Source organism: Orycteropus afer, unplaced genomic scaffold (genome assembly GCF_000298275.1).
Source record: "Orycteropus afer afer isolate SDZICR_OR568_19922 unplaced genomic scaffold, OryAfe1.0 scaffold00618, whole genome shotgun sequence".
Lineage (NCBI taxonomy): Eukaryota > Metazoa > Chordata > Mammalia > Tubulidentata > Orycteropodidae > Orycteropus > Orycteropus afer.
In genome coordinates this window covers 140,685-154,275 of record NW_006922205.1, presented here as the reverse complement: position 1 = coordinate 154,275, position 13,591 = coordinate 140,685, and positions in this window count along the sequence as shown.

Genomic DNA, 13,591 nt, shown 5'->3' with positions numbered 1-13,591 from the left:
TCACCTGTTTCATTTATTATTCTTTTTATTTGCATCTTTTTTCTTTTGTTTAGATTTGCCAGTGGTTTATCAATTTTATTGATCTTTTCAAGGAACCAGCTTCTTGTTTGTAGATTTTCTCCATTTTTTTTTCTGTTTCATTTTTTTGTTTGTGTTCTGATCTCTATTACTTCCTTACTTCTAGATACTGTAGGTTTCTTTTGTTACTCTTTTTCTACTTGTTGGAGTTGTGGAGTTAAAACGTTGATTTTGTTTCTTTCCTCTTTTTTGATGTGTGCATTTATTGCTATAAGTTGACCTCTGAGTACTGCTTTCACTGTGTCCCTTAGGTTTTGGTAAGATGTATCTTTTGAGCAGTATATTATTCAACTTCCCCATATTTAGGATTTTTTCCTTGATCTTCCTATTATTAATTTCTAATTTTATACCATTGTAATCTGAGAAGATGCTTTATAGTATTTCAATGTTTTTGAATTTATTGAGGCTTGTTTTATGTCCTAAGATGATCTATTCTGGAGAATGATTCATGTGCATGGGAGAAGAATGTGAATTGTGCTTTTGTTGGGTGGAGTGCTCTGTATGTATCTATGAGGTCGATTTGGTTGATTCTTTTGTTCAGCTCTTCTGTATCTTTGTTGAGTTGAGTTTTTTTCTAATTGATCTGTCACTCTTGAAAGTGTTGTGTTTTAGTCTTCTACTACTGTTGTAGAGTTGTCTGTTTTCCCTTTCAATTCAATTAATATTTGCTTCACATATTTTGGAGCACTTTCATTAGGTGCATAGATATTTATTATGGTAATGTCTCCTTGGTCAGTTGACCCTTTTAGCATCGTATAATGCCCTTCTTTGTCTCCTATGCGGTTTTTCACCTTGAAATCTATTTTATCAGAAATTAATATTGCCATGACCTTTTAGCATAATATAATGCCCTTCTTTGTCCCTTATGCTGTTTTACACCTTGAAATCTATTTTATCAGAAATTAATATTGCCACTCCTCCTCTTTTTTGCTTATCATTGGCTTGTATATTTTTTTCCACCCCTTAACTTTTAATTTATTTTTATCTTTGTGTCTGAGGTGGGTTTCTTGTAGGCAGCATATCAATGACTCTTCTTTTCTTTTCCAACCTGCCACTCTCTCTCTCTCTCTCTTGACTGGTGCATTTAGTCCATTCACATTGAGTGTAATTAGTGATAGGTATAAGTTGATTGTTGTCATTCTATTGTGTTTTTTGTCGTGTTGTTGAATATTTCCTTGGTCCAAATAGTTTTCTGTGCCGAGTTCATTTTGTTATCAAGTGTTTCTTCTCTTTTCTTTTTTATTGTTGGTTTTGTGCTTACTAATCTCATATGTTTTCCTTTTTTCTGGGTTTGCTTAGGGGGATTGTTAATTTTCATTGTGGTTACCTTGGAGTGAATTCTTGTCTCTTTAATTTTGGAACAGTCTGTTCTATAAGGACATTATCCTGTCTACCTCTCCATTTGGAATTTTGTAATTAGAACTTTTATTCACTCTGTTTCCTTTATTACAGTTGTCGTCTGTAGATTGACTCCCTTGTGTCTTTGTGTACAATATTTTATGAGCTTATTTTGAGCATTTATTTCTGATTTGGTTTTTAAGTGTTGAGGTCAAGTGCCCTGATTTTAATTTGTTGTTCTCTGTTGTGGGTTGTCTGTTGGAAGGTCTTCCTTAAGCATTTCTTGTAGGGTTGGTCTGGTTTTCACAAAATCCCTTAATTTCTGTTTGTCTGAGAATTTCTTGATTTCACCCTTGTTTAATGGACAGTTTGTCTGGATATAGAATTCTTAGTTGGAAGTTCTTTTCCTTCAGTGTTTTATATATGCTGTCCCATTGCCTTCTTGCCTGCATGGTTTCTGTTGAGTAATCAGAACTTAGCCTAATTGCTTGTCCATTGTAGGTGACATTTCTTTTTTCCTGAGCTGCTTGCAAGATTCTTTATCATTGGTTTTGGAGAATTTTATTATAATAGGTCTTTGTGACTTTTCTTGGGATCTGTCCTGCATGGGCTTCCTTGAATTTCTTGAACAAATATTTTTTTCTCTTTCATGATATAGCGAAAATTTTCCCTTAGCAAATCTTCCACATTTTTCTCAGTGTTTTTTTTTTTTAAATTTTTTTTTTTCTCGGCTTCTTCTTGTTCTGGTATTTCAATGATTGATATATATATATATATATATATATATAATTTCATTTCCGCCCTTATAACTCTTAGGTTCTCTTCATTTCTCTTAAATCTTTGTTCTGATTTTTCTTCATACAGGCTGGTGTCAAGGGATTTATCTTCTAGTTAGGGAATGCATCCTTCAGCCAGTTCTAGTCTACTGTTTTGTCCTTCCACTGTGCTGTATAACTCTAATTTTAGTGTTTATCTTCTGGATTTCTAACTGCTGTTTTTATATGAGTTTTGATTGTGTATTAATCTTGGTATTTTGTTCTTGAATGGTTTTCCTGAATTCTTCCAGGGTACTGTCTGTGTCCTTCTTGATTTTGTTTGTGGTTTCCTTGAGCTCTTGTAGAGTTCTATATGCATATCTTTTGAATTCCTTCTCAGATATTCTATTGCTTGTTCTTCTTCCATGTTAAATGAGTCTTTAGCCTGGGGTTTTATTTCTATTGTCTTGTCCTTTTTTTTTTTTTATTTGAGGTTGTCTGTTGTTTCCTAGCCATTTTGAAGTTGTTGTCTAACTGTTAATTATGTATTGATTTGTTTCACCCTGATTTTATGTTTACATATATTTGCAAGGTTGAAGCTGGTGTATTTTACTTATTTTTGTTACTAATTCAGGTGTGCTGAGTTGCTCTGCAGTTTTCTTTGTGTTGGTAGAATCACTGTTGGGAATGTGGATGCAGATCTCTTTATCATGAAGGGGATTTAGAGTTGGGACGATCAGGTGTTGTGGAGGCTTAATGTGGTTCTTCTATTGGGTGATGCAGGGGAGGAGGGGAAAAAAAGAGAAAAAAAAAAAAAAGAAAAAGAAAAATACAAGGCACCAGTAGCGAGTCCCCACTTTCCACGTTTTCGTACTTGTTGCTGGCTCTGGGGTTTTGTTTTGAGTCTGCTTGGGATGGCTACCATTGATGACATTTTGTTGTCAATTATAGATCCACAGTTCAAAATTGGCACAGACCCCAGTGGTTAGGGTGCTGCTACTTTCCACTTGAGTTGGAAAGCTATAAAAACACTGTACTCTGGTCCACTCTGTGCTAAAAAGCTCTCATTGAAGAGCTGAATCCCAGCCTTGTGCTTTGAGCTCATCCCAGGGTCTGCCTACTGGTGGCAAGTTTCCTCCCTTCTGCCTCTCCACTCTCAAGTAAGCGGCACCTCGAGCCATAGGGCCCTGTTTTTTAGGAAGGTTATTCACTTACATACAGCTCAGTTTGCAAGGTTACTGTCAGAAATTCCTGATGTGGGTATTCCAAGTCCCCAAAGTTTCCATGGTGCCCCCTCTTTATTTCCCCTCTGAGGCTCTCCCCTGTACTGGTGAAGAGTTTTCTGCTTCTCTACCTCTCTGTCTCCCCACTGACTGGGCAGGTTAGTTTATTTTTCCCGGCTGTTTATTCTGCCTTTTTTTTCCCCCTGTCTCCACTAAATCTGGCACCCTCTAACTTACTCAGCTGCTCACAGCTCCAGAATCTTTGCTTCAAACTGCTACATCTAGTTTTTCAGGAATTAAGATGTTAGAGGGAACAAATGTGTGTGCTACAGGTACAACACCATCTTCCTGGACTCTGAACCTCCTTTTTTCTTTGCTTTGTTTTTTCCTTGGCCACTGTGACTGAGAGCATGGCCACACTGCATTTTATAGACTACTGAAGGAGTAAGCTTTGTAGATTCCTTTCTCTACCTTTGGTGCTTTATCTAAAAATGCACTAGCAGCTATTGATGCACAGTAGACTCCTTGACCCTCACTAGTAGAAGTCAGATTGTTTTAATTTTCTATTGTGACCATCTCATCTAATGTTGTATGCTTTTCTGATATTTTCTGCAGCATCTCTAATGAGTGGAAATTGCTCAATCTTTATTAGAATATAGGGAAGTCACTATTACTTGCAAGAGCTTCTTCCTATTACAGACAGCTCTCAGTTTTAGAGAAGACTTCTTTGCATGTATGGCCTTCCTATCTGACCTCCAATCCAATGTGTGTTGAGTATCTTCTCTACTATGCTAGGCCTATTCTAGGAGGTGGCGGTACAGAGATGGAAGATGCGTAAGGAGCTTACAGTGTAATGGGAGTATAGACAACATTTCCAATGTAATATGATAAGGGCAGAGATAGAAGTCAATCCCAGTCCCCAGGAGGTCAGACCTTGGTTCCTGGAAAAGGTGATACCTGTGCTGTCTCTTCATGTAGTACCCTATAGACTTCCAGGTAGATACCCCAGTCAATATACCAAGTACTCATCTCCCCACACTTCCCTTTGCCTAATTTTCTTAGGCTACTCTTCTGAAGATGTATAGCCAGAATGCTCCTTAGGAACAATGATGGTGAGACTTCATCTCCAGTGCTTTGGACATATTGTAAGGAGGAACTAGTCCCTGGAGGACAAAATTAAGCTTGGTAAAATAGAGGGTCAGCGAGAAAGGAAGACCCTCAGTAAGATAGATTGACACAGTGGTTGCAATAATGGGCTGAAACATAGCAGTAATTGTGAGGATGGAGCAGGACTGAACCATGTTTTGTTGTTGTACATAGAGTTGCTGTGTGTCAGAGTCAACTTGATGATACCTTACTGCAACAACAACTTTTCTGTTCAAGACCTTTTTGCAATTTCCCCATTACGAGGTGCTTATCATATTTTAGTGTGATTAGGCTACTGATTATATGCTAGAATGGTTGGGAAGGAAGAGAGAAAGGGGAAAGGTTAGGCACAGGAAGTTTAGGTAGGAGACTGTGGTCATAGTCCAAGCTGGATGTGAAGACCAGGGTGATGGTCTGTAATGGAAAGCAAGGAACAATTGCAGGAAGTCTTGAAGGAAGACAAGACTTGGTATACTGAATTAGATACAGGCTGTCATGGGGAGAAAGGAATGTTATGGTGATGTATGCAGCATGTGCAGTAAGAAAGTACATGTATAAGAAAGTACTCTATAAAGAATATATAAATGTCAAATATTCTTGCTATTCATGCCACCAGCCACTCCTTGGAAGGAAGGTTGGGCAATCTATTTCCATAGTGATACCACCTCAGAAACCCAGGGAGTGGGTTGCTATGAGTTGGATCTGACTTGACGGCAGTGAGGTTGGTTTGGTTCTGTATTCCTGCAAATAAGAAATATGAGTTTGGTTTTGGATACGAGATGATTCTGGGACATTTAATTGGAAGTGGTAAGCTCTTAGTTGGAAAAACAGGTTTTGGGAGAAAAACAAAGGTTGGAATTAGATTTGGAAGTCATCGTAGAAGTTGTGGTTGTAACCGTGGGAGTAAAGGAAGTGAAAAGATGTGATTGCTCCACAGTTGGGGGGATAGTTGATAAAAAGGAACTAGCAATGGAGAATAAGACAGCTGGAGAAGGAAAATCAAGACTGTTCAGGGTCAGAGACTGAAGAGAAGTTTTTAAGATGGAGTTAGTTATTGAACTAAAGTCAAGAAGCAGCTAGGGAAGTTCTGGCAAGATGGTGGAACAGGCGGACAGGCTACACAGACCTTCTGCAAAAAAGCAATGAGAAACCAAATGAAACTGATATAGAAAATGACACTGGAACCCTGAGCTTTGAAGGAAAGGATAAAGAAGTGGCTAAAATACCAGGTTCTAGTAAAAGAACCTGAATGAAACTGTGAGTAAGGAAACAAATGGAGCTACGATTGCTGGCTGTCCTGAGGGCACAGCAATTTTGAATATTTCCTGATAGCAACCTAAGAATCAGCTCCGCTCACCAAGGCTAGGTGGGCAAAGGCTGCATTGGTACTTGACGACCACAGGGTAGAAAGTAAGGAAGGGGACAGGCAGACCTGTGGACTGCCAGCAGCTGTCTTGAGGGTGCAGCCATTTAGGGTGTTTCCAAGTGGCCAGTGCAGCCATTGCCAGTGTGTGCGGTGGCAGTTCTTGATTCAACTGCAACCTGGGAGTATGCTCTGCCTGTCATGGAGAGCATGGGCAACCACAGTGGAGACTGACGACTGGAGAGGTGTGATATTCCTCATGTTAATCTTGTGCCCCACACCACCTTGGTGAACAGGGGTGTTTCCATCCCCCTGCCTCCACCCACCTGCTTGACTTGTGGGGGATCCATTCTGGTCTGTGCCCTGGCAGGGCCTGGGTGCTGTGCCTCACCTCCCCACAGTTTTGTTTTTAAATGATTTTTTTAATCTTATTGCCCCCCCCCCCTTTTCCTAGTCTTTCCTGTCCCTAGTTTCTTTTTTTTTTTTTTCTCTTTTCCTAGTCTCCTTTGTTTCTGTTTCTTTTGGTTTTTCTTATCCTTTGTTTTTCCTTTTACAGTTTTCCCTAATCTTTCACTCTTTCTCCTTTCTCTCATTCTGCTTTCCCCAGAAATTGTGGCTTTTTACTTTCTTTTATCCTTTTGTAAAAATATATTGTGAAAAATTTTCTTCTATATTGCTTTAGTCTTTTTTTCTTTTGCCATTGTTTCTGTTTGTATATGTGGTTTGAGTTTTTTGTTCTTTTGTTTTTGTGTTTTTAATTTTTTTGGTGTGTTTAACTGAGTGGGAGATGGCAGCCATTCTCATACAACCCAACTATACTTGTACCTCCTGCAGACACACTCACTGAGTCAAGGCCACCTGCAAAAACCACAAGGGGGCCATGTTCCGACCTCCTCTAACCCTACAAGAGGAAGACAGGATTACCAGCAGTAACCCAAGGCCTATTCCTACAAGGCCAGACATGCTGCCTCCCTCCTGCCCTTTCACCAACCATTCCTCCCAAAGCACCCCCACCTCTCTCCTGGGTTCGATAATTTGCTGCAGTGGCCACACAGAACTCACAGATTATGGGGTTTATTAGGGAAACACCAGACTACAATTCAAGTTCAGGAAAAATGCTCAGTCTCTCTCCTAGCCCACTGTCCCTCAGCCAACAGTCTCTCACAGTCTCTTTCCCAGCAGTGCTGGTCCCTCGGTGTCTCACTCAGCAATGCGTGTCTCTTGCGTCTCTCCCAGCAGCACATGTCTTTTTCTGGGGCATGTGTCTCTTTCAGCAGCACGTCTTCCTCAACCAGCAGTCAGAGAGAGTTCTGCCTTCAGGAGGCTTCCTTTTGAGCCCGGAAGGGTGGTCAAACTAGCCAATCATAGCATCAGAACTCTAAGCATGTGAGAGAGAGTGGGAACCTCCCAGAACATTGTATTGTGCCACGCCCAACAGAAATAACCCAGGTGGATAGCTTCAGCAATCAGGAGCTCCTCAGTTGCTCATAAAAAATCCCACCTTGGAGTTTACAAAGACTTATGGGTAGAAAAGCCATACTAAGCAATTTACTACACTGTACCACCATTTGCTTTTGCACAAACTGACCAACAATACACAGCAGCCAATACCAGCTCTATTCCCCCTCGACTACTCTTTATGAAAAACTAACAGAGATCTGTATACATACTCCCACTCTCTATCCCAACCACCAGAAGACAGGTGGGCAGTGATTAAGTGCTAACAACTAGTGAATAGAGGAGCACAGTACCCTGCTCACACAGGTGTATCAAAAGAAAGGGGAGAAAAAATCCTGAATGAATCACAATAACATAAAGCCACAAATTAAATATAAATACAACACCACAATGTTTCAGAAACAACAGACCATCAGAGTCCACACAAAAAAGCAAGGTGAAGGAGTAGGAAAAAGGGATCAGCATACAAACCCAGAAAGCATTTCTGAGAAACAGACAGCATTGGAACTGCCTGATAAGGAACTCAAAAAATTATACTTGGGTGCTTTCAGTGGATTGAGGGACAGATCAAGGAAACACTGACAAAATAAGGAAGAAACAGACAAAACTCTAGAACAATTTAAGAAAACAATGCAAGAGCAAAATGACACAATAAACAACAACAACAAAAAAATTAGAAATGATACAAAAACACCAAACAGAAATCCAGAAGATTAATACTAAAGATTTCAGAAAGAGACAACACATTGAATGGACAAAGGAGTAGAATTGAATCAATGGAAGACAATTAATTAGATTGAAGACAAATACCTCAATACTACTTTGTTTAAGGGATCAGTCAGACAAAATATCAAAACATAATGAAGAAAGCCAAAGATTCATGTGGGATACCATCAAGAGGAATAACCTACGTGTAATCAGAATTCCAGAACAGGAAGAGACAAATAAAACTACAGAGAAAATAATGGAAGATTTGGTGGAAGAGAATTTCCTTGATATGATGAAAGACAAGAATATATCCATTTAAGAAACCCAGTGAACCCCACACAGGATAGATCCCAAAAGAAAATCATCGGGGCATATCATTGTCCCACTCACCAAAACCAAAGACAAAGTAAGAATCCTGAAAGCAGCATGGGAAAAATGAAAAGTTACCTACAGAGGGGAACCAATAAGACTAAGCTCTGATTTCTTGGCAGAAACTATGTAGGTGAGAAGGCAATGGGATGGTATATATAAAACCCTGAAAGAAAAAAAATTCCCAACCAAGAATGATATACCTGGCAAAACTGTTCCTCAAATGTGATGGTGAAATTAGGATATTTCCAGATAAGCAGAAATTAAAGGAATTTGTTAAAACCAGACCAAACTTACAAGAGATGCTGAAGGGAGTCCTTTGGAGAGAGAACCAGCGACAGCAGACAACAACCAATGATTAACATTCATGATGACATAACCCAGAAACCAGCTCAGTTATAGAATATTCAAAGTAAAATAAGCTTAAAAGACTGTAAATAGGTAAATGAGGACAACTATAAACTAAAAAGAAGGAATAAGGAGTGTAGTTACAGAACTTATAAATGGTGAGAAAGTCAAGACAGTTGTGAGACAGACTGTTCTAAGCTTGGAAAGAAAATTGTAAATTTCAGGGTAACTTCAAAGAATAATAATAAACCTTTGCATCAAAATAAAAGAGGACAAGCACAGATACTTAACAAATACTAAACAATAGCAATGAAGGAGTTGATAACATGACTCATAAACAAAATACTTTTGGCACTGAAAATTCTATGGAATAATGTGTTGAATTGCTTGATGTGGCCCTTCTAGCCATTGTCCTCCATTCTGTGATGTATTGTAAATCCTATTATTCATGCCTGTTTGGGGTGGTGTCAACTTGGCTGGGCATCTGGTAGTAATTGTTCCTTATAATGACTGGCAGTGGGCTCTGTGGTGGGATTTGCCTTGAGATGCTGATTGTTAAAGCCATCTGCTTGAGTTATTGCTGTTGGAGCAACACAGGTGGAATGTATCTTGAGTCCTGCCTTCTGCGAAGGTTTGCCCTCCTCTTGCTCCAGTTCTGTGTTTTGGCTCATCCTCATCTCACCCCTGGATTTGGGACAGCAGCTGTCATGTGATCTGCTGATTGAGGTTCATCAAACCCCGAGAATTGGGAGGATCCTCCAGACACACTCACGGACCTGGGTCTCACCAGCCTGCCAGGCTTCACCACTAGTGTGAGATGATCCTTTTGGTGTCTGTGAATTCTGTGAGGCATTACAGCAAAATACAGAACCTTAAGGTGGGGGAAATTACTGGGAGGAGGAGGAGGAGCTAATGTCTGAAATGATGGAGTTGCACAGTAATTTGGACATTTGGGACATCTTTAACCTCTGCCTCATGGGGACTGGCCTTGTGCTGATCTTTCTGAGAGAGATTATTCAAGCATTGCTTATCTGGAAATGTGCTAATTTCCTCAACATATTTGAGGGACAGTTTTGCTAGGTATATAATTCCTGGTTGGAAATCTTTTCTCTTTCAGGGTTTTATATATATATAATTCCATTGTCTTCTCACCTGCATGGTTCCTGCCAAGAAATCCTAGCTTATTCTTATTGTTTGCCCCTTGTAGGTAACTTTTTGTTTTTCCTGTGCTGCTTTTAGGATTCTTTCTTCGTCTTTGGTTTTGGTGAGTTTGATGATGATATGTGTTGGTGACTTTCTTTTGAGGTCTATCCTGTTTGGGGTTCATTGGACTTCTTGAACGGATATATTCTCATCTATCATTATATCAGGAAAATCCTCTTCCAACAAATCTTCAACAATTTTTTCTGTGGTATTATTTGTCTCTTCCTGTTCTGGAATTCCGATTACACGTAGGTTATTCCTTTTGATAGTATCCCACGTGAACCTTAGACTTTCTTCATTTGTTTTGATCTTTTTTTCTGATTGTTCCATTTTCAAAGAAGTATTGAGATATTTGCCTTCAGTCTCACTAATTCTGTCTTCCATTGATTCAATTCTACTCCTTTGCCCATTCAATGTCTTATCTATTTCTGAAAATTTAGTATTAATCTTCTGGATTTCTATGTGTAGATTTTATTTCATTTCTAATTTTTCATTTATTTTGTCGTTTTGTTCTTGTGTTGTCTTTCAAAATTATTGTAGGGTTTTCTCTGTGTTTTCCTCAAATTTTCCAGTGTTTTCCTTGATCTGTCCCTTAGTTCATTGAAGATACCTAAATATAATTCTTTGGAATTCCTTATCAGGGATTTCCAATGCTGCATCTTCCTCTGGGATGTGTTTTGGGTCTGTTTCCTGGTCCCTGTTTCTCCTGCTTTATTTTGCTTCTTTGTGTGCACTGTGATGCGCTGTTGCCTCTTAGGCATTGTGACATTTTTGTGTTTATATATAATTGGTGATTGTATGTTGGAGTGATGTGCTCAAGATTTCTTTGTATCTTATCTACGTAAGCAGGGTACTGTGCTGTGCTCCTCTGTTTGCTAGTTGGAAGTAATTATACACTCACCACCTGTTTCCTTTCCGATTGTCTGACTCCCATAGTCCCTGTCAACCTTGACAAACAGAGCCTATTCTTAGGTCCCTGGAATCTGAATGAGAATCCTGTCACTTTAAAATCCAAAATGGCCACCACTTGTAAACATTCAAAATGGCTACCCCCTTGATCACTTTAAATATCCAAAATGGCCACTGCTTGTGAACAGTCAAAATGGCTATCCAAAATGGCCACTGCTTGTAAACAATCAAAATGGCTGAGCCCTTGGTCACTTTAAATACCCAAAATGGCTGCCGCTTGTAAACCTTCAAAATGGCTGCACCCTTGGTCACTTTAAATATCCAAAATGGGTGCTGTGTGTAAACAATCAAAGTGGCTGCACCTGTGAGCAGCGGAAAGTCCCCAGGTTAGGTGGTCTCTCTCCTTGCTGTTTCCCTTCTTAGTCATAGTCCACTAGCGCATTTGTCCCTGCAGCCCTTGGCAACCAGGACTGATCTTTAGGGAAATTTTCAGGTTGCAACACCACTTGGAAGTATTCAGGCTGTTGGTCCTGTCAGAGTAGCTGACAGTCCACTGCTCCGACTATCTCCGTACTCACTGTTTTCATTCAGGTTTTTTCCACTAGTTGGTGCCTAATCCAGTTCTGTATACTTCCTTTCAAAGCTCAGGGCTCCAGGGTTATCTTATGTATCTCTGTCAACTGGTTTCTCTTTTCTTTGTTGAAGTGGGTTTGTGTCACTTGTCTGCCTATTCTGCCATCTTACCGTAAGTCTCTCGTAATTTCTTGAAGTAATGTTTTGTAGTGTTGTTTGTATAGGCCTTTTGTGTTCCCGGTATGACTTATTCCCAAATATTTGATCTTTTTGGTTGGTATTATAAATGGTATTCATTTTCTTATTTCCTTTTCAAGATCTCTTTGCCATTGTAGAGGAATCCACCTAACTTTTGTTTTTGATCTTGTGTCCTGCCATTGTGTTAAATATTTCAGTTAGTTGCAGTAGTTTTGTTGCTGAATCTTTTGGGTTTTCTGTATATAATATCATACCAAACCAAACCCACTGCCATTGAGTCGATTTCAACTCTTGGTGACCCACATTGGGTTTCCGAGGTGGTAAGTCTTTTTTTTTTTAATTGTGATTTGGGTGAAAATTTACAGCATATTGGCTTTCCATACAACAGGTCACATACACTTTGTGTCATGACATGGACTATGATTTACCCCAATGCAACAGCTCCCTCCCACTTCCTCCCGATAGCCACCTCGTCCCTGTGTCCATCCTTCCATGGACTTCTGCTCCCTGAGCTGTCTCCCTGTGCATTAACAGCTCTTCTTTCTCCCATGATTGTTCACTCCAGGGAGTGTATCCACGTCAGGTAAATGTTCATCTCCTAAGCCTGTCTTTGTTTGGCTGGAAGCCAAAGGTATGGGTTCAATTCCAGACTTGAAGGGCAGCTAGGGGTCATAGTCTCAGTGGTTCCACCAGGCTCTATCAGGCCAGTAGACCTGGTCCTCCCCCCTTTTTTCCCCCCCAAATGATTTTGAATTTTGTTCCACACTGTTCTCCCTCTCTATCCAGGATCTCCTACATAGATCCCACTTTCAGTGGTTGATAGTGGTAGCTGGCCACCATCTAGTTCTTCTGGTCTCATAGTCATATAGGCTGTGGATCACATGGTGTACCAGTTGCCAGGACTAATTGTTTCCATGAATCTTTGGTTTTCTTTATTCTTCTTTGCTCTGGATGAGGAGAGACCCATCGTTGCCACTAGATGGCAGTTTGCAAGCTTTTAAGATCCGGGTTGCCACTTGCCAAAGTAGGAGGTGGAACAATGTTTTGTGTAGTATGTTATGCCAGTTGAGCTTGATGTCCCCTGTGACCATGGTCCCGAGCCCACAGGTTCAACTACTCAGTCCCTCTGGGTAGCTGGCTGTGACCAAGAAGTGACCACAACCTTGCCCCCTGTCAGCTCTGCTGTACACCTGGGAATTCCCACTGATCATATAAATAACACAAGACCATTGTTTGCCAACTCTATACATGGTCTTGAGTACACTCCCCTTTGCATAGACATACCTAATAGTTCAGCCTGTCCACCCATCTATCACCCATATACCCATGTTTGCCTTCACTGACAATGCAGTATTGTATGTACACATGGATTCATCTTTGTTGTCTGTATCTCCCAAGGACCTCTCTCTGTCTTCTTCTTCCTAAGTGCCACCATGTTGATCACTCACATTTGGTACATTGCCCTTCTCTTCACCCAAATCAATACTTACCTCTACCTATCTAACGGTATTCCCTACCCTACCCTCCCACCCTTGGTAACCAACAAAGAAAATTTCCTTCCATAGGTAAACTTTTCCTTGACTTTTATAATAACCGACTAATACAATATTTGTCCTTCTGTAATTGACTTATTTCACTCAGCATAATGTCCTCCAAGTTCATCCACATTGAGCAGTATTTTGCAGATTCTACATTATTCTTTAGCGTTGCATAGTATTCCATTGTGTGTATGTACCATAGTTTGGTTATCTGTTCCTCAGTTGTTGGATACCTAGGTTGTTTCCATCTTTTGGCTATTGTAAATAGTGCTGCGATGAACATATGTATGCGTATGTCTGTTCTTGTCATGGCTCTCACTTCATTAGGGTATATACCTAGTAATGGAATGGCTGGGTCAAATGGTATTTCTAATTCCAACTTTT